The sequence below is a fragment of the Heteronotia binoei genome, chromosome 12 (genome assembly GCF_032191835.1).
Source record: "Heteronotia binoei isolate CCM8104 ecotype False Entrance Well chromosome 12, APGP_CSIRO_Hbin_v1, whole genome shotgun sequence".
Lineage (NCBI taxonomy): Eukaryota > Metazoa > Chordata > Lepidosauria > Squamata > Gekkonidae > Heteronotia > Heteronotia binoei.
The window spans coordinates 16070508-16091522 of NC_083234.1; the positions used below are offsets into that span (position 1 = coordinate 16070508).

At 49.1% G+C, this 21015-nt stretch overlaps 1 non-coding gene across 1 annotated transcript; it reads right to left on the minus strand.

Annotated features, from left to right (window-relative positions):
• Window positions 1-20716: 20716 nt before the first annotated feature.
• TRNAP-GGG (transfer RNA proline (anticodon GGG)) lies at window positions 20717-20789 on the minus strand. The gene has a single exon. It is a non-coding gene; the product is annotated as a tRNA-Pro (tRNA).
• Window positions 20790-21015: the final 226 nt, after the last annotated feature.

The following is a 21015-nucleotide window of genomic DNA, read 5'->3' on the forward strand; positions in this document are numbered from 1 at the left end:
CGCTTGTGCCCATATTCAAACTCACATTTTAATTTTATTGGAAACTAACATCAGCTCTCCGAGAGAACGGAGTGAAGCGCAACAGGATTGGACTTGGGGACCTTCCATCTGGTCGCTCAAGCTCGAGCACGGGGCGGGGGGGATAGGGATTTTACTCAAAGCATCCAGCGAAGTCCAGACGATAAGGACGATACACGCCTCCCCCGGCCATTTAGTCGTATTAGACTTCAATTTCCTGACTCACCCTGGCCCCTCACTAGTTAAATATAGACTGTTGGCGCTTTACGCTCCCGTCGATGTTAAGAAACGGAGGGCCCTCTGGGAGGTCTTAAAAGATTTCTCTCGAACCCACAGAACGTTAATAGTGGTGGGAGACTTCAACAATCGCTCGGAGGAGGGGGACAGAGTAAGGTGGGGGGACAGCGGTCCGGCACCCGCCAAGCCTTTAAATGTGGAAGAATTACAACTAAAAGCTTTCTTGAAAGACCACTTGACTCTGACGGACTTGGGCTTAAGCCACACGGGTCGTATGGATTTCCTTCCCACTCACCACAGGGATTTTTTCGTAAAGAAATTCGGACACTACGGTGAGAGTAAAATGACCTACTACCACCCTCTAAACCTCAGCAGGATCGACCGATTCTGGTGTCCCTCATCTCTGCTTCCGGCTCAATTGAACTTAATCTTTACGATTTGGTCGGACCACGCCATGTTGCACGCCGTTCTTTCTACCCCTGCCCGACAGGCACCCGCACAGCTGCGATGGAGGCTGATGGACAGAGATCTTAAGGCCTTTTTGATGCTAAGGGAACTCCGTCAACTGATCTCTTATCACAGCTTATTCGTCAACGAAGACTCCATCGTTACCTGGTGGGAAAACCTTAAGAAAGCGATGAAGAAGACAGCGATGAGGGTCAAGGGGATTAACTCCTCAAAAGAACTGAGGGACTATCATAAGGCCATTGCCGGATTCCTGAGCATTCAGTGGAGAAGGGACAAGGGCATGGCCTATGATAAGGAACGCTTGGCTCAGCATCAGGGCACCATCAAATCGTATCAGCTAGCGCAGCGGCGGCAGCGGCGCTTAACTTTTCTGGCGAGAGCATCGGGACCCCTTCTCGTTAAAGGGGAATGGCAAAAAGATCGGCAGTCTACTCCGATGACCCGCCTGACGCTCCTGAGACCGGAGGCACCCACCGGGGACATCGTCGGCTCGAGAGACATCGCCTTCTACCTCTCCGAATTTTATAACAAATTCTATGAGACCCCTCCTAACGAAAGAGACGCCGTTTCGAATATGGAAAACATAGCACTTTATCTGGACTCCATCGAGAGCTGGAACTGCCGATTACCGGAGAGCGTGCAATCCCAGATGTGTTCTCCCTTTACCGAAGAGGAGGTCGCTTCGTCTATCGGTTGCGGAAGAAGGAATTCGACTCCAGGACCTGACGGTCTGTCGTACGCTTTTTACAGGGAACTTAAAGACCTCGTTCTCCCAATTTTAACCAGACTTTTCAACTTCATGCTAGAACGCGGCCAGGTGGGAACAAGTTTTAAAGAGGGAGTGATGATCTTTATTTTTAAAGGGGGGGATCCGACCAAGGTAACCAATTGGAGACCGATCACTATCTCCAACGTGGACTACCGCATCTTCACCAGGGTCGTGAATAATCGCTTTAAAGCCGTCATAGGGTCGCTCATCGATCACGGGCAGACGAGCGCGATACCGGGACGTAAAATGGTACACACCACGTGCACCTTTAGGCAGGCTTTCCACTCCATCAAGAAGGAACGGAGAACGCAGAGGTTGCTGCAGTTGGATCAGAGCAAAGCGTTCGACCGGGTGTCGCATCAGTTTTTATGGTCCCTGTTGGCCCGATGCTCCTTTCCGGCCGTACTGATCGATCTGCTGAAACACCTGTATTCCGGCGCTAGGGTTCAGCCGTGGGTGGACGGACAGAGCGGCCCTTTCTTCGAAATACACCGTGGTCTTCGACAGGGGTGCCCGCTGAGCCCTCTGCTCTATGTTCTAACCCTGGAACCTTTGTTACGGGCGGTAAAAACAGACCCTCTCATCAAAGGATTCGCTTCCACCGAAGTCCCTACTTTCCGTCTCTCCAGTATAGCACACGCAGACGATACTTACGTGTGGCTCTCGGACCTCCAGGATCTGGAGAGGACCAAACGCCACATTTGGCGGTACCAACGGGTTTCGGGAGCTCGTATCAACCTCGACAAGAGCAAGCTCTACTTGTTAGACGGAAAGTCCGAAATCATCTCGGTGAGCTCTGTTGAGTCTTGCACGGAACCCACGGAGCAAAGGTGTCAATACGAATCCTCCTCAGTCCCTGACCCGATCCCAGTAGGAGACAACGTGTTGAAAATCCTGGGCATCTCCTTCGATTTAACGGAAAACGGCTGGAAGGAGAACTGGTTCAGATGGGAGAGCGCAGTGTCCAAGAGGCTGGAATGTTGGAAGAACTGGCGCCTCTCCACTAGTCAGAAAATCCAGTTCTTTACCACGTACTGCATCCCCGCAGGGAATTATCTGGCAGGTGTTTTCCCCCCACCCGAACCCATCGTGGCCTCCGTAACACGAAGGGTGTTCTCGTGGCTTTTTGGCACCTTAAATTTTCCTTTGGCCAGAGCCGTATCCTACGACAGACAGCAAAACGGAGGGCTAGGACTGTTGGAAGTAGGCTTATGGTTTTTGTGCAATTTTTTCAACGTGAACTGGGGGTGGCTGGGTGATATTCAGAACTCAGGTTCGGATCCTACCTTAAGCTCGGAAGGCGCGCGCTTGCACTTTTTAAAATCTTGGATGGCAGTTTCTTGGGGAAAGGCGTGGTGGGTGGAGGAAGGACGTATCCCCCGGTTAAATTTGCACACCGCTAGAGCCACACCGACCTTTTTACTGGAAATTTGGAGGGCGGTGAAAAGGTATCAGTTCACGGCTCACCTGGTCAAGACCTCATGCTCGGGAGAGAAGGGCCGAACGGGGAAAATGTACTGGGAGGTGTTGAAAAAGGCTTTTCTTGACCCTTACTACCAGAGAAGGGCTCTAAAGAACACCATCTCGGCTTACCTGAGAGAACCCACGTTCCCCATCCCCAGCTTTTCTGATGCGTCCATCCCCTTTTACTACCGGGACTTGAGGTGGCGGGCTTATCATCAGGTACTATGGGTGGGGGGGCAACGGTTCGGACTACCGATGGAACAGAAGGCCTGCCCCAGGGTAGATTGCATCAGTTTTCTTTTGTCAGACCCGGGGAGGTTCGCGGACCAGTACAGAAGAGAGGCCACCATAGAAACCGTACAGCACGCGGTATCCGCATGCGTAGCCGTTCGTAAAGAACGCGCATCCGTAGCCAGGACTCTTCGTTGGCCGTACTTGTTGCACCAACCCTGGGAAGTGATGGTCTCGGGATTAGAACCTCCGGAGGGGTACGGTCACCCGGGTCAACCATGGCCCCCGGCCGTTAAGGGTCACGGGGCGGCGATCTTATCCTCTCAGAACGTACCGCGTAAGGTGCCGTGGTCGTTGGTCCGTTTGGTTAATTTAGTTATTCTTTACGTTGTTTTTCAAAATAGACGACAGGAAATGGTATCCAAAAAGAGCACTCCCACAAAGAACACGGTGATGAGAGTCACACAAGCCCTTTCCCAAGTCAAAATGTGGGAGAAACAAAAGACTAAGGAATCTGTATGGTGGAAGAGGTGGAAGTGGTTTGAGGTGGTCAATCCGCCCGTTCCTTGAGAAACATTTGTTTAAACTTTAATAAAGTTTAATAAAAAATTAATTTCTTTCCTGAAACAAAGTAAACTTTTCACTGTTGTTGAAGTCCACATCTGACAATTTCGTTCGTACAAAAAGTTATATTATGGTGTAATTATGTAACGGTATAGCTTTTAATTTCTGTAACCTAGGGTACGCAGGATCAGTATATGATGTATTCTATGGTACTTAGAAAATGTAAATGACATATTATGAGAGACATATCTGTATTTGAAATAATTTCCCTTTGTTTGTATGTGGAAAGGATAATTTAAATAAAAATCATTATTTTCCTAAAAAAAAAAAATCATTATTTTCCTAACCCTAACCCTAACCCTAACCCTAACCCTAACCCCTAACCCTAACCCTAACCCCTAACCCTAACCCTAACCCTAACCCTAACCCCTAACCCCTAACCCTAACCCTAAACCCCTAACCCTAACCCTAACCCTAACCCTAACCCCTAACCCTAACCCCTAACCCTAACCCTAACCCCCTAACCCTAACCCTATCCCTAACCCCTAACCCTAACCCTAACCCCTAACCCTAACCCTAACCCTAACCCTTAACCCTAACCCTAACCTTAACCCCTAAACTCTAACCCTAATCCTAACCCTAACCCAAACCCTAACCTCTAACCCTAACCCTAACCCTAAGCCCTAACCCTAACCCTTAACCCCTAACCCTAACCCAATCCCAAACCTAAACCTAGCAGTGGGAGAGGCCTGGCGTGTATTTTTGGAGCTCTCACTTCCTGGTTCTCTTTTTCGACCTTAAAAATACTCCATCTGTTTTGGATTTTTGACAGATTTGGACTTATAAGACTTCTCTGCATCAGAGGAGTCGGAAATGGAGGCCCCCTCGGCTGGGGGGGACCCGAAAAAAGACTTTGAATTTTCCCCAATGGAACATCCTGATTATCAAGGCTTATTGCAAAGGGAAGAAAGCCTGCGGCCTACCTCATTTTCTTCTATGGAGAATTTGTCTGCCTCTCAGAATCCTGTCCCATCTGATCTGGGGGTGAGTTTACAAGACCAAGGGACTTTTGTTCAACATGGGGGCACCTCAGAGAGTTGTCTGTTGCCACCATTTCCCGCCTCGCCCCAAATGGCTACCTCAGAGACCCTGATGCAAAATGAAGGAAAACTACCAGGAAAAGAACAGGATTTGAGACCATTGCTTTCTACAGAATCAAACCCCACCTTACAGTATCCAGCTGCATCCAGTTCAAGTGGCCACAGAAATGATCAGGAGGCTTCTGTTCACTGTGAGGGAACCTCGGGAAGTCTTTTGATACCATTATTACCAGAGCCGGTGTTTTTTGGTTCTGGTCAACAAACACCACAAGGCTTCCGGCCTACTTCATTGTCCTCTATGGAGAAAAGTTCCACTTTGCAACAACCACTTTTGTCCTATCCAGGCTTGGATGGAGGGGACCAGGGGACATTTATCGAAGGTGAGGAGGCCCCGGGGGGCCTCATACCATCAGGAGAAGGTAATGCACCCCAGGTGGATTTACAAGGGACGCCGCAGGTAGGACAGATGACTGCCTTTAGCAAGGCCTCCGTTGGGGCCTGTAATGATTCCCCGGGACCACAGGGAGGCAGTCTAGACCTAAAGGACTTGACTACTTGCACCGATTGTTTAGTGCAGCCCCAAAGACAATCTGGGGGAGACGTATTAGAACAACATTCCTTTTTAAAGCCCATTGCACCTGCTACTGGCACACCTAGTGAAGAGAGAGAAATGCAAGGAGGCTTACGTCAATGCCATGAGGACCCTTGTGCTTTGTCAAGGCAGGCCACTGCTAGGGCTTCAAGGCAGCTTTGGAAGGGGGCAGACCAGAGCCCTTGCAGGGCGAATAGTCCAGAGGGGAATGTGAAATCTTACGATTCCTTTCTGGAAGAAGACATGGGGTTATCTAAATCCCCTAGAGATATTAGGAAAAAGGAGAAGGGTACCTTTCGTACACTAAAGGCCCAGAAAACTTTAGTGACTTCAGCTGTCAGCGTGCCTTTAGAATTCAGAGATCAAGCTCAGAAATATGCAGAAGAAATACATAAAGGGAACTGCAGGGCATTGGATATTCACACTGCTATTCAGGAGATAGATGTTAAGATAATGGGTTGCAATGACCCTATGAAACTCCCTAAATTGGGAAAACAGAGGGACATTCTGTTAAAGATCTATCAGAAAGAGGAACGCTTAGTTAATGCCTATGTTAGCAAATTACATCAGTTGCAAGCAGAGGGAATGGGACAGGAGGTACAGGTACGCCCTCTGGACCCCTCAACAAAAAGGAGACCTCGTAGCAGAAGTGCGGATTCAACGAGGGTTCTAGAGGCTGATGCCGCTATGTGCTCGATGACTACGCCATCCCGAGAGGCTTCGGCTCGGTTTTTCCAAGGCCCCCCACTAGGGCCAAATCTTTTTGTCGATGTCTCCTGTGGACAACAGGTTTCGTTTAAGGCACAAGCTGGATTTGATATCACCGAGATAGGATCCTCTCCGGAAGGCCAACCTGCCAAAAAGAAGAGGAAGGAGGCACACCCACAACAGTCTGACCTCTCCACCCAAGGTTTCAGCCAACAACAAGCAGATGACGCTGATTTCCAGCCTTTCCGGAACTTATCCCAAGAGGAGTTCCAGACCTTTTTTGGTAAAGGTTGTCCAAAACAAGGGGCCGCAGAGGGATATCAACAGGACACTGTGAGTCATACGTTTTCTTCCTTTTCATCTGGGTCACCTTCGGGGAAACTCTCACAGGGAATACCAAAATTTGCTCAAGGTGCAAGAGAAGCTCATTTATTTGAACTTTGGGACAAATTAAAACAAGCTCCTATGGCTGAAGGTTTTGACCTCCTTATATCGGAAAACTTTCAAAAACTGGACTTGGCCAAATTTTGGGGTTTTCTTTTATTTCATGTGGGTTTGCCAAAGGTTCCAACAATTGCCCTAGACAAAAGAAGTAAGGATGCTACTCTTAACATGTTAGACAAATACAAAGCAGTACTTATGGACTTTTTTACCGGTAAGCTGCATAGTGATTCTAAATCCATTAACAAAGCAGTTTATGCCAGATCTCTGTCAGTCAATATAGTGGACAGGCTGGTTGTTGGGTGTCGAAGCCGCACTTCGACAGAGGTCTATCCTTCGTGGCTATCGGAACATGGTCTTTTAGCCTTGTTAAAGGAAATCCTTCGTTATGCAGACAGCAGGCCGAAGGATGAGTTTTCTGGACTCTACGACTATCCTACTGACAAAGGGACTGAGCTCACGCAAACGGAATGGGCGGCGTGGTGTAGCCAGGCTATTCACGTCCTTAAGGTTCGGATCCAACAGATTAAATCCGAAGCTGACCTGCTGGCCAGAGAGACAGCCACGACTACAAAAGGGAAGAAACGTCATCCTTTGACGTCTGCAGCATCGCCTACCGTGCCGGTGACGGTTCCTGCCTACGTCCAGCAGACTACAGTGGTGCCTGAGGCACAAGGAGCCCAACTTGGTCGTCAGGGGGACTCTGCTTGCCAGAGTCTCCCGCAAACCGGTGAGGAGCAGAGCTCTCGTTTTATTGCTGAGAGGCGGCTTTTCTTGGAACTGGAGGAGGGGGAGAAGGAACGAGGGAAGGGTGGAGAGGATCAGTCTGTCGGGGAGAGCAGTGGGAATATCTCTGGGATAGAATCCATTCCTGATTCAGATGTAAACTCTCTCGACGAATCAGAGGGGGGTCCCGAAGTTGATTCTGACAACGAGTTGGATGAGATAGAGGGAAAGGGAGATTTGGGGGAGGGGTGCAAACTACGCTCAAGGGGGGTGGAGTCTCCTCTGGTATATAACGTGCAGAAGATCAGTGTACTCCCAGGCGCTTCTCCTCCTTTTCCCTTTCCTACAGCACAACAGGGAGCACAGCAACCAGTGTTGGAGTCAGAAACTGTTTTTCCACAACAGATGGCTTGTTCACAAGTCATTCCCTACCAAGGAAAAGTTTCACCAAAACCTCAGCGACTCAACCAGAAAAGGAAAATGACTGTTTTAGATGGAACAACTGCTGCCTCAACTGAGACAGTGACTGAACTGACTGAACATTTGCCGGTCGGAGGAGGAGCATCTATGGTAGACTTGACCGTGATTACGACAGAATTAGAACACCCACAAATTGGACCGACTGTTGCGACTGTGAGTAAAAACCATGGAAGCACACCTTTGACACATGTAAATCTTTCCACAAGGCCTTCTGAGACCTTCTGCAAAGATCTGTCACAAAATGCTACGTCTGGAGATGGTTTTTCAGCTCAACCTGTGTCCACAGTTGTGGGGTTGGGGTTGGACTCGGGGACAACCAACACAGTAGACATAAAGAGTGGACTGGATCACATAGGGGAGAAAGATCAGGTAGAGAGAAAGGGTAATGGTGAACGCCCTCCTCCTTCATCGATGTCCATGGGTACTGAGGCTCTTTTACAAGAGGGATCTCAGGAGGCTATGGATACAGAGGGCCAAGGAAGATCCAACCGGGGATCCGAACAGGGGAATTTTAATTTGGGTACTGTCAGGCCCCTTTCAGCTATAGACCCTACTTCTGACCCTAGCTCCATTGTACTTGCCTTGTCCAAGGGTGCTGTCACTGCATTGCTATCGACCGGGGCAACTGTATCTAGCCCTTCGGTTGTTCCTAAGGTAACAACCACTGCTGGCCATTTCGCATCTACACCTGTTACGGCCCCCAGATCCCTCCCTACACCCAATGTCCTTACATCGACACAAATAAGGTCATACGCACAGACGGTGAAGAGGGTTCAAAGAAAGTCTGGGGAGACAGAGCGAGAGAAAGAAGGGGAGACGCATAGAGAACCCCCCCGTCGGATGCTAGATTATGACAAAGAGAGATTAGAGGATGAGAAATTTCTAGAAGCCTTCTTTGGCGAAAGAGGGGAGGAAGAGGACTACGATCCGAGACAACGATTCGTCGTAAGGTTCAGATACAAAGGGTTAGACCCAGAGAAGCTGACCGAGGAGCACATAATGGGTGACATTTTCACAAACTTCTTACACATTTCAAAGGAAGATATTTTGGCCGTGATTATGCCACCTGGGTTCCGCGAGACTGATGTCTGCTTTACCTCAGAAAGGGCGTATCAAAAATTTTGGGGGAGGCTCCGGGAACTTACACGTTTGTCCGCGGGCCCCTTACAGGACTATGACGTTATCCCCCTTTTCTGAGGCGAATCGAGGGTTTTGACCATAGCTTTTAGGACAACAAATATTCCTGAGGCAGATGTAGAGGACTGGTTACAGAAACGTTGTAAAGTGTTGATGTCCCCGAGAAAATCTCTTAACATGTGGGGGTTTGGACGGGGGAGTATAAGGCAGTGGTAGCCCTACACAGAGACCATAGGAGTAACCTGGAGCATCTTCCCAAATATTTTTTTTTGGGAAGCGATAGGGGAGTCACGAGATACAGTGGCCAACCCCCAGCTTGTTTTCAGTGCGGGGGCTTTGGCCACGTCAGGCAACTCTGTACCACACCTTTATGTGCTGCCTGTGGCAAGAGGGGTCACGACTCCATTCGCTGTCCGGTTGGTATCGTATGTAACTTTTTTGACCGGCCGGGACATACCTATCTTCTTTGTCCTTCATCGTATTATAACAGGATCTATCCCGGTGCATATCAAAAACTCATTCGCACTCATCCTCATCTGTATACAACTACTCAGGACATATCTGTGAACCCCTCTGAGGTGGCCACCGTAACACCCTCATCCTCTCTGACTGAGGGGGAGGGTGGCACCAAACGACCCGATCCTACTGCCGAAGGATGGCAAGAAGTAATCGGGCCGAACCATAGACAAGCCAGAGGTAGTGTGAAACAGGGGATATATAGTCCTATAACGACTACAGTGCAGAGAAGCAACCGCTTTGATCTATTGAGTCGAGTAGAAGAGGTGTTGGGAACATAAGTAGAAGGGGTAAACGTAGAGAAAGAGTCCGTTCCCGTTTCCCCAACCAGGCAGGGAGACTTTCTAGGCCAGACACAAAGCAGAAAGGGGGAGGAAGAGAAGTGGAAGAAAAAAGAGAAACAGAAGTCCAAGAGCGGTCCGCCAAAAAGGAATCACCACACTATGGAGGATATGACGGAGGACGAATTATAACGCTTACTTCAGGATACGAAGCGGAGCTACCAAGTGGTGACAGATGACTGTTCGGCTGCGACGGACGCTTCTGGAGACATCGAGCCACGCCTAAAGAGAAAACAACTGTATTTGAGAGATAGGATCGCAATTATAAGTTGTGAACTAGACAAAAGGCGAGACCAGCAAAGCCAACCTGTCGACGACGAGGGAGAAGGATCACAAATGTCGGGTGAGGCGCAGGTGCAGATGGAATCAGACACCCACATTCCGGAAGCAGGAATGGAGACGGAGGAGGGGAGACAGGAACGGGAACCACAAATGGAGGTAGAGGAAGAGAATCGAGAACAGCAACCTCCCAAACAAAGCGAAACGAGGGAGGTGGATGAAGAGGAGGAACAAGCCGAGGAGATGGAATGGGCAAAGGGAACTCCGAGTACAGAACAAGAAGAACCTCCGTCGAGCGCATCTTCGGTTCTTCTTCCTCCTAACCAAGAACTTTTACACGGATACCATCCTCCATTTAAACTTCAGGAACCTGAGGATGCCACACTACCACACAGTAAGGCCACACCTCCAGCTCGAGGGGGTGGAAATAGAGAATGGTTAAGAGTAAAAAGCAATAACTTGGAGAAATTCCTAAGTTAGGCAGGTATTGACTCTCTCGTTATGTTCCGTATTGACTCTCTTTTTATGTTCCGTTCCGCGGGTCCCCGTTCCCTTCCATGCGGTCCCCATTGCTCCCCCGGGCTCCCGTATCCTCCCTCCGGTTCCAACCCAGAAACTATGGTCTCCCACGTCTGGAAAATCAAAAAGGGCCATCTTAACTCTCTTGCTACCCCCGCCCATTCTTTCTTGACTGCTATGCATTCCTTCACGGCGTGGGGGATGGTTTCACAGGCACTCTGATTGAGACTCTGACAGATTACTCTGGGACACCGTCGTTGATCCTCGTTCATACCGAATTTAGTGGCTCCTACGTGTAGAATCTGGTGGTAAGCCTTCCAGCGCAGATCCCTAAGCGCGTATGGCACGGTGTTGTCAGCGAAAGTTGGAATGGGCACTGTCTGTTCTCTGAGGTAGGGCAACAAAGTGATTTTGAGGTACCTTCCCTCATCGTAAGGAGTCAGTTTGCTACGACGCAGGATGTTCCAATATAACTTTCCAGTGGATCCTTTTACCCCCGGGTCCGCCTCTCCCACTTCCGAAGCCTTAATGCGATGTTCTTGGACCCCTCTAGCCACCTCCACCATAAAATCTGACAGCCCTCTTTTCGCAGATGCCGTGAGACGGTAGGGAAAAGAATCCTCTTTCCACCAGTCCTGTGTCCACCTTGTAGTCTTCCAACTGCTAAAGAAAAACATCCTGGCGTAGGCCTCCTGAGTCACGATTGCTGATGAATTAGGTTTCCAAGTGCCACAATTAAAAAGATGAAAAATACAAAGAAACCACAAACCAATCTCTAAAAGTCCCAAGCCACCCTCCTTATGTTTTTTAAAAACTACTACCCTGGCAAGGGGGAAATTAACGGTCCCGAAGATCCATTTAAAGACTGCCCTGGTAACTACTTTCATAATAGATGCCGGAGGGGGGTAAATCGCAGCCAGATAATTTCCCGCCGGGATACAATAGGTTGTAAAATATTGTATCTTCTGACCGGTAGTGAGCTTCCAGTGCCTCCATTTCTCTAGCTGTTCGAAAACCCGCTGCTGCCATAGCATCCAATTCCCTTCCCAACCGTTGGGCTTCAAAGTAAACAGGACACCCAGGATCTTTACCGACTCGACATCCGTCGTCGTTTCCGTCCGTAGTTGCGTCCGTCCCAGAATGTTCTTTCCTTCCTGTGACTCTTCCTCTAACACCATTGGGGTAGCGTTCATGTTGCCAGTCACTCCATCCAGGTTATAGATTTTACTTTTGAGGTGGTTAATTTTGGCGCCGGACACCGCTTCGTAGTTATGCAAGTGGGTTCTCACACGAAACAAGTCCTGCCTTCCTCGGAGCAAAACATAACAATCGTCTGCGTGCGCCAGGCTTGTGATCCGATACGCCGGGCACTCGGGAGGTGACATCCCCTTGATGTTTTGGTCCCTCTGAATGGCCCTGAGTAAAGGATCTAATGTAAGCACGTAGAGTAAAGGGCTCAAAGGGCATCCCTGCCGAACGCTAGTGAAGACTGGGAAGGGAGGGGTTAGGCAACCTTTAATACTTGGCATCACTCGAGCTCCTGTATACAAAGCCTGAAGGAGATCAGTCAGAAGCTCAGGTACCCCATGATGACGTAATATCGACTACAGATAGCTATGGGCCACTCGATCGAAGGCCTTACTTTGGTCCAGTTGCAATAGGCATAAATGTCTTTTCTGCCGGTGCAGCTGTTCGAATATCTGCTGGAACAGACAGGTGGTATGCGCCATTCTTCTTCTGGGTACCGAACTCGTCTGGCCGACCTGCACCCATCTATCCGCCACTCGTTTTAGCCTGTTGTTAATGGCTCGTGTCAAAATCCTGTAATCCACGTTATTCACCGTGATAGGTCTCCAATTGGTAATTAAGGTAGAATCTCCGTTCTTATATAACAGGGTCATAGTTCCTTCTAAAAAGCTGCGTCCTACCTTCGTGCATTGCAGCATGGTGTTAAAAACTTCTGTCAGGATAGGAACGAAGTACTCCTTTAGGTTCCTGTAGAGCCCGTAGGGAAGGCCATCAGGTCCCGATGCAGAGCTACGTTTCCCACCTCTTAACGCTTCATTGACTTCCTCTTGCGTAAAAGGCTGGGAAAGGCTATCGAGCTCTTCCTGCTGTACTACTTGACCTTTACCCAGTGTCGCTTCGAGATACACGCTGATACGAGTCTCATCCAAGAGATCTCCTGGTGTAGCATAAAGTTTACGATAGAACCAAGAAATGACCTCCGCCATTCCAATCGCATCCCGTTTCGGTTCTTCGGTTACCGTCTCCCGTAAAGCCAACAGGGGTTGGCACGAGTGAGGTGATCGGTCTCTTCGCCATTCGCCCTTTTGAATCAACGGTCCCGAAGCTCTGGCCACCCGGCATAGGTTTCGCCGCTGTCGCTGGATAAGCTGGTAACGTTTAATGATTTCCTGATTGTGCTGTAATTTGTCGTTGTCCGCCTGCCAACCTTTATCCATCTTCCATCTTGCCGCGAGGACGTGTTGTATGGCTTGATGGTACCGGTTTAGCTCGTAGCTGGCGTGGACACGTTTGGCTCTGATCGAGGCATGTTTGATAGCGACTTTCAACCTTTCCCACCACTCCAGAATGTCTATTCCTGTTCGGAGCCGTTTGAAATGTTCAATAGTCAAAATAATTTCTGGCTCCATGCGGAAAGTCCGAAGGTCCACCTCCCTCAAACACCACCGTGACCTCATCTTACTGTTTTCGGGTTGGCCCGCGAGGGAGAAAGACAGAGACAACATGGCATGGTCTGACCAAGGAGTAACTAGGATTCGGCATATGGTGGTGGTAAGCCCCGGTGGCGCCCAAATACGGTCCAAACGGCTTGCCACCAATGGATGGAAGTAAGTCATTTTGCATCCCAGTTCCACTTGAAACCGTTTCTGAAAAGTCCCCCTGTGATGGGTGGGAAGGTAATCCAGTTCTCCCTCAATTCCAAGCCCCGTATCAACCAAGTTAAGCCTATCCTTCAATAGGCTTCTAAGTTTTCTCTCTTCTACTGTAAGCGGTTTTGACGTGGTTGTAGCAGGAGTTCGGAAACTGATTCTATCTCCTTCCTCCGATCTGACGTTGAAGTCTCCCGCTACGAGAAGAGTCCTTCCTGAATTAACATAGTCCTCTAAAGTCTGCCACATGGTGCGTCTGTGCGCGCCAAAAACAGGAGCATATAAGGCGCAAAGTCTAAATTTAGTCTCTGGGTTTCCTGAAGATGCTTGCAAATTAAAATCTGTAATTAACAAATGGCCCGGGAGAGCTTCTATCGTCCGGATTACGTGCAGGTCTCGTCTTTGCACAAATAAAACGGCCACCCCCCCACTCCGTCCTCTGTCTTCAGACTCCAGCAAGAAGGTCCCCAGGTCCAAGCTCTCTGAGCTGCGCTCCTTTCTCGAGGGGATCGGATATTTGTTTCCTGAAGTATGATGATATCTGCCCTTACTTTACTACAATGGTAGTAGATATCCTCTCTCCTGGGCGCCTGGCGCAGCCCTCTGCATTTCCATGTGATAAGTGTTAAATCCATAATTGTTATTGTTAAAAGGTAGAAACGACGAGGAAAAAGCCTTAAAAGGAACGGAAAAATAGCTCTCTGTTAGTTTAAAATGAAAAACGTTGGAATACATAATGCACAAAAACAACTAAGTTCAAAAACAAGAGTTACACCCAGTTACAAACAATCTGAAACAAAGGAAAATAGAAAATAGAAAGGAAAAGGTAAAAAAGGAAAACCACTTCTTAAGGAACGGGAGGGTTGACCTCCCTGTACCACCTCCACCTGTTCAGCCAGACACTAGGCTTCAGTATCCTCTCCTCCCACCATCTCACATTGCCTAGGTAGGTGATGACATACCGAACAGTGTCTTTTAGGGTCACCCCTTGCTTCAAGCATGCCTCCTGTCTCCTGTTCCTCATCACGCTACTGATAAAAATCAGATTTAAGAGGCGAACTACCGACCAAGGGGTTTTCGTTATGTTCCAGATGGGTGCAGTCTTTTTGGGCCATGGGGGTTGCATGTGGGGGAGTCCTCTGAAGCTGCCCTGCAGATTTGGGGCCTCTCCCTCAAACCCCCCTCTGGGAAAATTGGGGTTTCCCCAGCATTGGTGGCAATGGGCCTTTTGGGGAGCCCAAAGACAGGGACTTTTGGGGGGGGACTTGGGGGTCTTGTAGAGGAGAGTCCCCTGCGGGTTCCATGCAGTTTTGGAGGCTCTCCCTCAAACCCCTTGCCCCCCAGTAGCCTCTGATTATGCCCTATGTTGCCATTGAGTTCAATGGCCCATAGGGTATAATGGTGGGATAGGAGCACTCTCTTTGGGTGCCCCTGGAATGGGAACCCCTGGCTCAATCTTTTTGAGACTTGGAGGGTTCATAAGAGAGAATCCCTTGCAGGTCCCCTGCAAATATGGGGGCTCTCCCTCAAACCACCTCCCCTCCAGGTGGCTTCAAATATACCCTATTTTGCCATTGATTTCAATGGCCCATAGGATATAATGGGGCCGTATATTTGGAAATAGCCATATTTCTCCAGTATATACGTCTATTCCGAATACTGGTATTCAGAAATATACAGTATTCCAAATATTTTGGCCCCATATATTTCCGATTACTTCTGAATTTATTTATTTTTTGCACACCCCTAGATGTATATTGTCACCCTGCTAATTTAATTTATATGCAGAGTACATCATGCAGAATGCTGGCCTGGATGAAGCAGAAGCCAGAATTAAGATTGCTGGGGAAAACATCAACAACAGATATGCAGATGACACCACTCTAATGGCAGGGGTGGGGGTGGGGGGGTGGGCTCCCTCTGGGTATCCTACCCCCCCCAGGGAAAGTGTATGCGCAATACATAGCCTCTCCTCTCCCGGTGTAGTGAATGCCACGTGGTCACTGTCTGGCTATGCCTGGCAGATGGTCACTGCAATGGCCTCTCCTGCATTACTGCATCCGTAGCAACACCTTCTCGCTGGTCCCCCCCATTTTTCACAGAATTTGCTACGTCATGGTGCGACCGAATTGTCTGGCGGTATAACCGGATGGGCAGGCTGGGCCCACCAACCTTGCCAGCCTAAGAGAAGGAAAACTCTAACATCAAACCCGGGCAGATAGAGCTTGTTAATGTAACACCTACCACCTGGAGGACTCGCTGCCGGTGTCCCGGCTTACTGGGCCATGGCAGGTGAAAGGGTGGAGCCAGTACCGCGCACACTGGGCTTCACCTAAAAAATTCCTCTGCGCAGGCCTGAAGGGCATATCCACATACACAACCCACAACGCATCAAGTCCTGCAGCGATAGGCAAGGGGCGAAACGGCAGGTGGAAGGTGCCACTGGAAGCTGCAGTCCCGATCCTGCATGTAGGCGGTTCAGGGTATTGGTCGCCTGATGCTAACCCGGAGACGAAAGCATTTTTCGGCAGCACCCTGAACGACCAAGCAGCCTTATCTAGGGACAGCACTGCTTGCTCCACACGGAGAGGGGCCTAGAAAAGGTGGCCTAAACAAAGCTCGTCTCCTCCACCCCAGTTGGCTAGCCGCGGTCAACGGGCATCCTTACTTGCGGTCAAAAAATAACAACAAAGAAAAGGCATGCACCTGCCTCACAAAGTGTGCAAAGACTAAAGCTTGTGTGTTGGAACATCAGAACCATGCTTGACACAGTAGACAGTGGTCGCCCTGAACGACGCTCTGCTCTAGTTGCCCACGAACTTCTCAGGTTGAATATCGACATAGCAGCTCTCAGTGAGGTCCGTTTCCCTGAGGAAGGTAGTCTTCAAGGACACGGTGCTGGCTATACCCTCTACTGGTCAGGTAAGTCAAAGGCTGAGAGCCGCCTTTCTGGTGTTGGCTTCATGGTCAGGAACTCCATTGCCTCCAAACTCGAAAACCTGCCAACAGGTCACTCAGATCGCATCATGTCCATGCGCCTCCCACTTCAAAACAAGCAGCATGCAACACTCTTCAGTGTGTATGCCCCAACCCTTCAAGCAGATCCTGCAGAAAAGAACAAGTTCTATGCTGATCTACACAACCTCGTACGGAAGACCCCTACAGAGGACAAGGTGATCATCCTTGGCGACTTCAATGCCAGAGTAGGTAAAGACTCGGAAGCCTGGAAAAGAGTACTTGGCAAACACGGCATTGGCAACTGCAATGACAACGGGCGCCTCCTGCTAGAATTCTGCATGGAGCACCAGCTCACCATCACCAACACTATCTTCCAGCAGAAGAACAGTCTGAAGACAACCTGGATGCACCCACGGTCCAAGCACTGGCACCTTATCGACTACATTCTGGTGCGCCAGAGAGACCTTCGAGATGTCTTACACACCCGAGTAATGCCCAGTGCAGAATGTTATACGGATCATCGTCTTGTACGCTGCAATCTCCGTCTTCACTTTAAACCCACACCCAGGAGAGGAGGTATCCCTCGGAGGAAGTTTCAGGTTGGCAGTCTCCAGTCAGCCGAAGTTAAAGCTGCCTTCCAGGCAAATCTCCAGTCAAGAATTGAGGACCCCAGTTGCCCCACAGACCCTTCTCCAGAAGCACTCTGGGAACACCTAAAAACTACCGTCCTGCAGATCTCTGAAGAAGTCCTCGGGTTCTCCACAAGGAAGAACAAGGACTGGTTTGATGAGAACAATCAAGAGATCCAAGATTTACTGGCGAAAAAGAGATCTGCCTACCAAGCACATCTTGCTCAGCCCTCCTGTCCTGGGAAAAAAGCAACCTTTCGCGCTGTATGTAGCAACCTCCAGCGCAAGCTTCGAGACATTCAGAACGAGTGGTGGACCAAGCTTGCTGAGAGAACCCAGCTGTGTGCAGACACTGGTGATTTAAGAGGGTTCTACGAAGCCCTGAAGGCAGTATATGGTCCATCATATCAGACTCAGAGTCCCTTGCGTAGTGCAGACGGCCAAGTGCTCCTCACAGACAAGGCATCCATATTGAACCGGTGGTCGGAGTATTTTCAGGTTCTCTTCAGTGCCAACCGCGTAGTTCAAGATTCAGCAATTCACCTCACCCCACTTCAGCCAGTGAAAACAGAGTTGGATGAGATCCCCACTCTAGAAGAGACTGTTAAAGCCATCAAGCAACTGAAAAGTGGCAAGGCAGCAGGAGTTGATGGAACTCCACCAGAGATCTGGAAGCATGGGGGCACAGTACTACATAGCTCACTTCACAAAGTACTTGTCACCTGCTGGGAACAAGGCAAATTACCACAGGACTTTCGCGATGCAATCATCATCACCCTATACAAGAACAAAGGGGAAAAGTCAGACTGCTCCAACTACTGGGGGATAACCCTGCTCTCCATCGCAGGCAAAATCCTTGCCAGAATACTCCTGAACAGACTGGTGCCCGCCATTGCAGAAGAACTCCTCCCAGAGAGCCAGTGTGGCTTCAGAGCTAACAGGAGCACCACCGACATGGTATTTGTTCTCAGGCAGCTCCAAGAGAAATGCAGGGAACAGAACAAGGCTCTGTATGTGACTTTTGTCGACCTTACCAAAGCTTTTGATACCGTTAGCAGGAAAGGCCTGTGGCAAATCTTGGAACGTTTAGGATGTCCCCCAAGGTTCCTCAGCATGATCATCCAGCTACACGAAGACCAGCGAGGCCAAGTCAGACACTGCAACGACCTCTCGGAGACCTTCCCAATAGGCACAGGTGTAAAGCAAGGCTGCATTCTCGCGCCAACTCTCTTTACGATCTTCTTTAGCATGATGCTTCAAAGAGCCGCAGTAGATCTAGATGATGACAATGGTGTCTACATCCGCTATCGCACCGATGGCAGCCTGTTCAACCTGAGGCGACTAAAGGCCCACTCCAAGACAATGGAAAAACTCATCTGAGAGCTACTGTTTGCTGATGATGCTGCACTCGTCTCCCACTCGGTATCAGCTCTGCAGCATATGACGTCCTGCTTTGCAGAGGCTGCCAAGCTATTCGGCCTAGAAGTTAGTCTGAAGAAGACAGAAGTTCTCCACCAGCCTGCACCCCAGGAAGATTATCACCCTCCCTGCATCACTGTGGGTGAATCAGTTCTGAAGACAGTCCAGCAGTTCAGCTACCTGGGGTGCATCATCTCCTCAGATGCTAAGATCGACAAGGAGATTGACAACAGGCTGGCAAAGGCAAACCGTGCATTTGGCCGACTGAAGAAAAGAGTGTGGAGCAACAAGCATCTGAAAAAAGGCACAAAGATCAATGTTTACAAAGCGGTTGTGATGACAACCCTCATCTACGGCTCCAAATCGTGGGTTTTATACCGTCATCACCTGCGACTCCTTGAGCGCTTTCATCAGCGCTGCCTTCGCACCATCCTCAACATCCACTGGAGTGACTTTGTGACCAACACTGAAGTTCTCAAGCGGGCGGAGGTTACCAGCATCGAGGCACTGCTGTTGAAGACGCAGCTGCGCTGGGCAGGGCATATTTCTAGGATGGAAAACCACCGGCTTCCCAAGATTGCCCTGTATGGCGAACTCTCCACCGGCCATCGAAATAGAGGGGCACCAAAGAAGAGGTACAAGGACTCCTTGAAGAAATCCCTTGGCACCTGTCGCATCAACCATCACCAGTGGTCTGACCTAGCCTCAGATCGCAAAGCATGGAGGCACACCATCCACCAGGCTGTTTCTTCTTTTGAGAACGCACGCATAGCTGGTCTTGAGGACAAAAGGAGATTGAGGAAGAATCGCACTGCTACAGCACCAACCCTAAATCAGACTTTTCCCTGCAGCCACTGTGGCCGGACCTGCCTGTCCCGCATTGGTCTTGTCAGCCACCAGCGAGCCTGCAGCAGACGTGGACTATTGCACCCTTCCTAAATCTTCGTTCGCGAAGCCAAGCCGAGAGAGAATGGCAGAAAGTGAAGAGGACCTAAAGAACCTCTTATTGAGGGTGAAAGAGGAAAGCACAAAAGTAGACTTGAAATTCAATATCAAAATAACTAAGATCATGGCATCTGGACCCATCACTCCTTGGCAAATAGAAGGGGAAGACATGGAAGTAGTGACAGACTTCACATTTCTGGGATCCAAGATCACTACAGATGGTGACTGTGGCCATGAAATTAAAAGATGGTTGCTCCTTGGGAGGACAGCTATGGCAAACCTGGGCAGTATAATAAAAAGTAGAGACATCACCCTGCCAACAAAAGTCTGTATGTTCAAAGCGATGGTATTCCCAGTAGTAATGTATAGCTGCATGAGCTGGGCCAAACGGAAGGCCGAGTGCAGAAGAATAGATGCTTTTGAGCTGTGGTGCTAGAGAAGAATCTTGAGAGTCCCTTGGACTGCAAGAAGATCAAATCAGTCAGTCCAAAGGGAAATCAACCCAGACTGTTCCCTGGAAGGTCAGATGCTGAAGCTGAAGCTCCAGTACTTTGGCCACCAAATGAGAAGGGAGCACTCCCTGGAGAAGATCCTGATGCTGGGAAAGACAGAAGGCAAAAGGGTATGTCAAAAGATGATATGGATGGACAGCGTTACTGATGTAACAAACACGAATTTGAGCAGACTTCGGAGGATGGTGGAAGACAGGAGGGCATGGTGTGACTTTGTCCATGGGGTCACAATGAGTCGGACTCAACTGTGCAACTGAACAACAACAACATTTTGTATTATGTATTTGATCATTGCTTAAATATGTATACTTGCAATACTTGTATGTACAAAGTCTGGATGTATATTTGGTGTATGGTTTGTATGTAGACTGGTATACTATAAATAAAAACTTTATTTTCCTAAAAAAATCCCCAACCTTTATTTTCCTAACCCTAACCCCTAACTCTAACCCTCTTGGAGAAGGGAGAGGAGGAGGGTATTTATTCATCTCTCTATCAATTGTCTGTTCTGCTAGCTCAATTAGCATTTGTAAGAAGGTGAGCTTGGAAGATCATTATACCACTGACTCCTTTCTTTCCATCCCAGAAAAAAAAACATACACATGGAAGGGGGACATTTTCCTGCCTCACAATGAACATATGAAGCTGCCTTATACTGAATCAGACCCTTGGTCCATCAAAGTCAGTATTGTCTTCTCAGACTGGCAGCAGCTCTCCAGAGTCTCAAGCTGAGGCTTTTTCACACCTATTTGCCTGGACCCTTTTTTGGAGATGCCAGGGATTGAACCTGGGACCTTCTGCTTCCCAAGCAGATGCTCTACCACTGAGCCACCATCCCCTTCCTAATGTCCCACAATAAAAATGCATTTCTTCGCAGGATCCACTATCCCATTCATGTCTTTGAAGATCATTCCTCCTTAAAAATCTAAAATGGATTGGGAAACATTTTTATACTCTTAAAGGAGTTTGTCACTTTGCCTGGCACTGGTTGCCCAGGGGAGGCCTGACTCCCTAGCCCCCAAATCCTGTGTCAGTTGCCCAGAGGGAGATCAGCCCCTCTGGAAA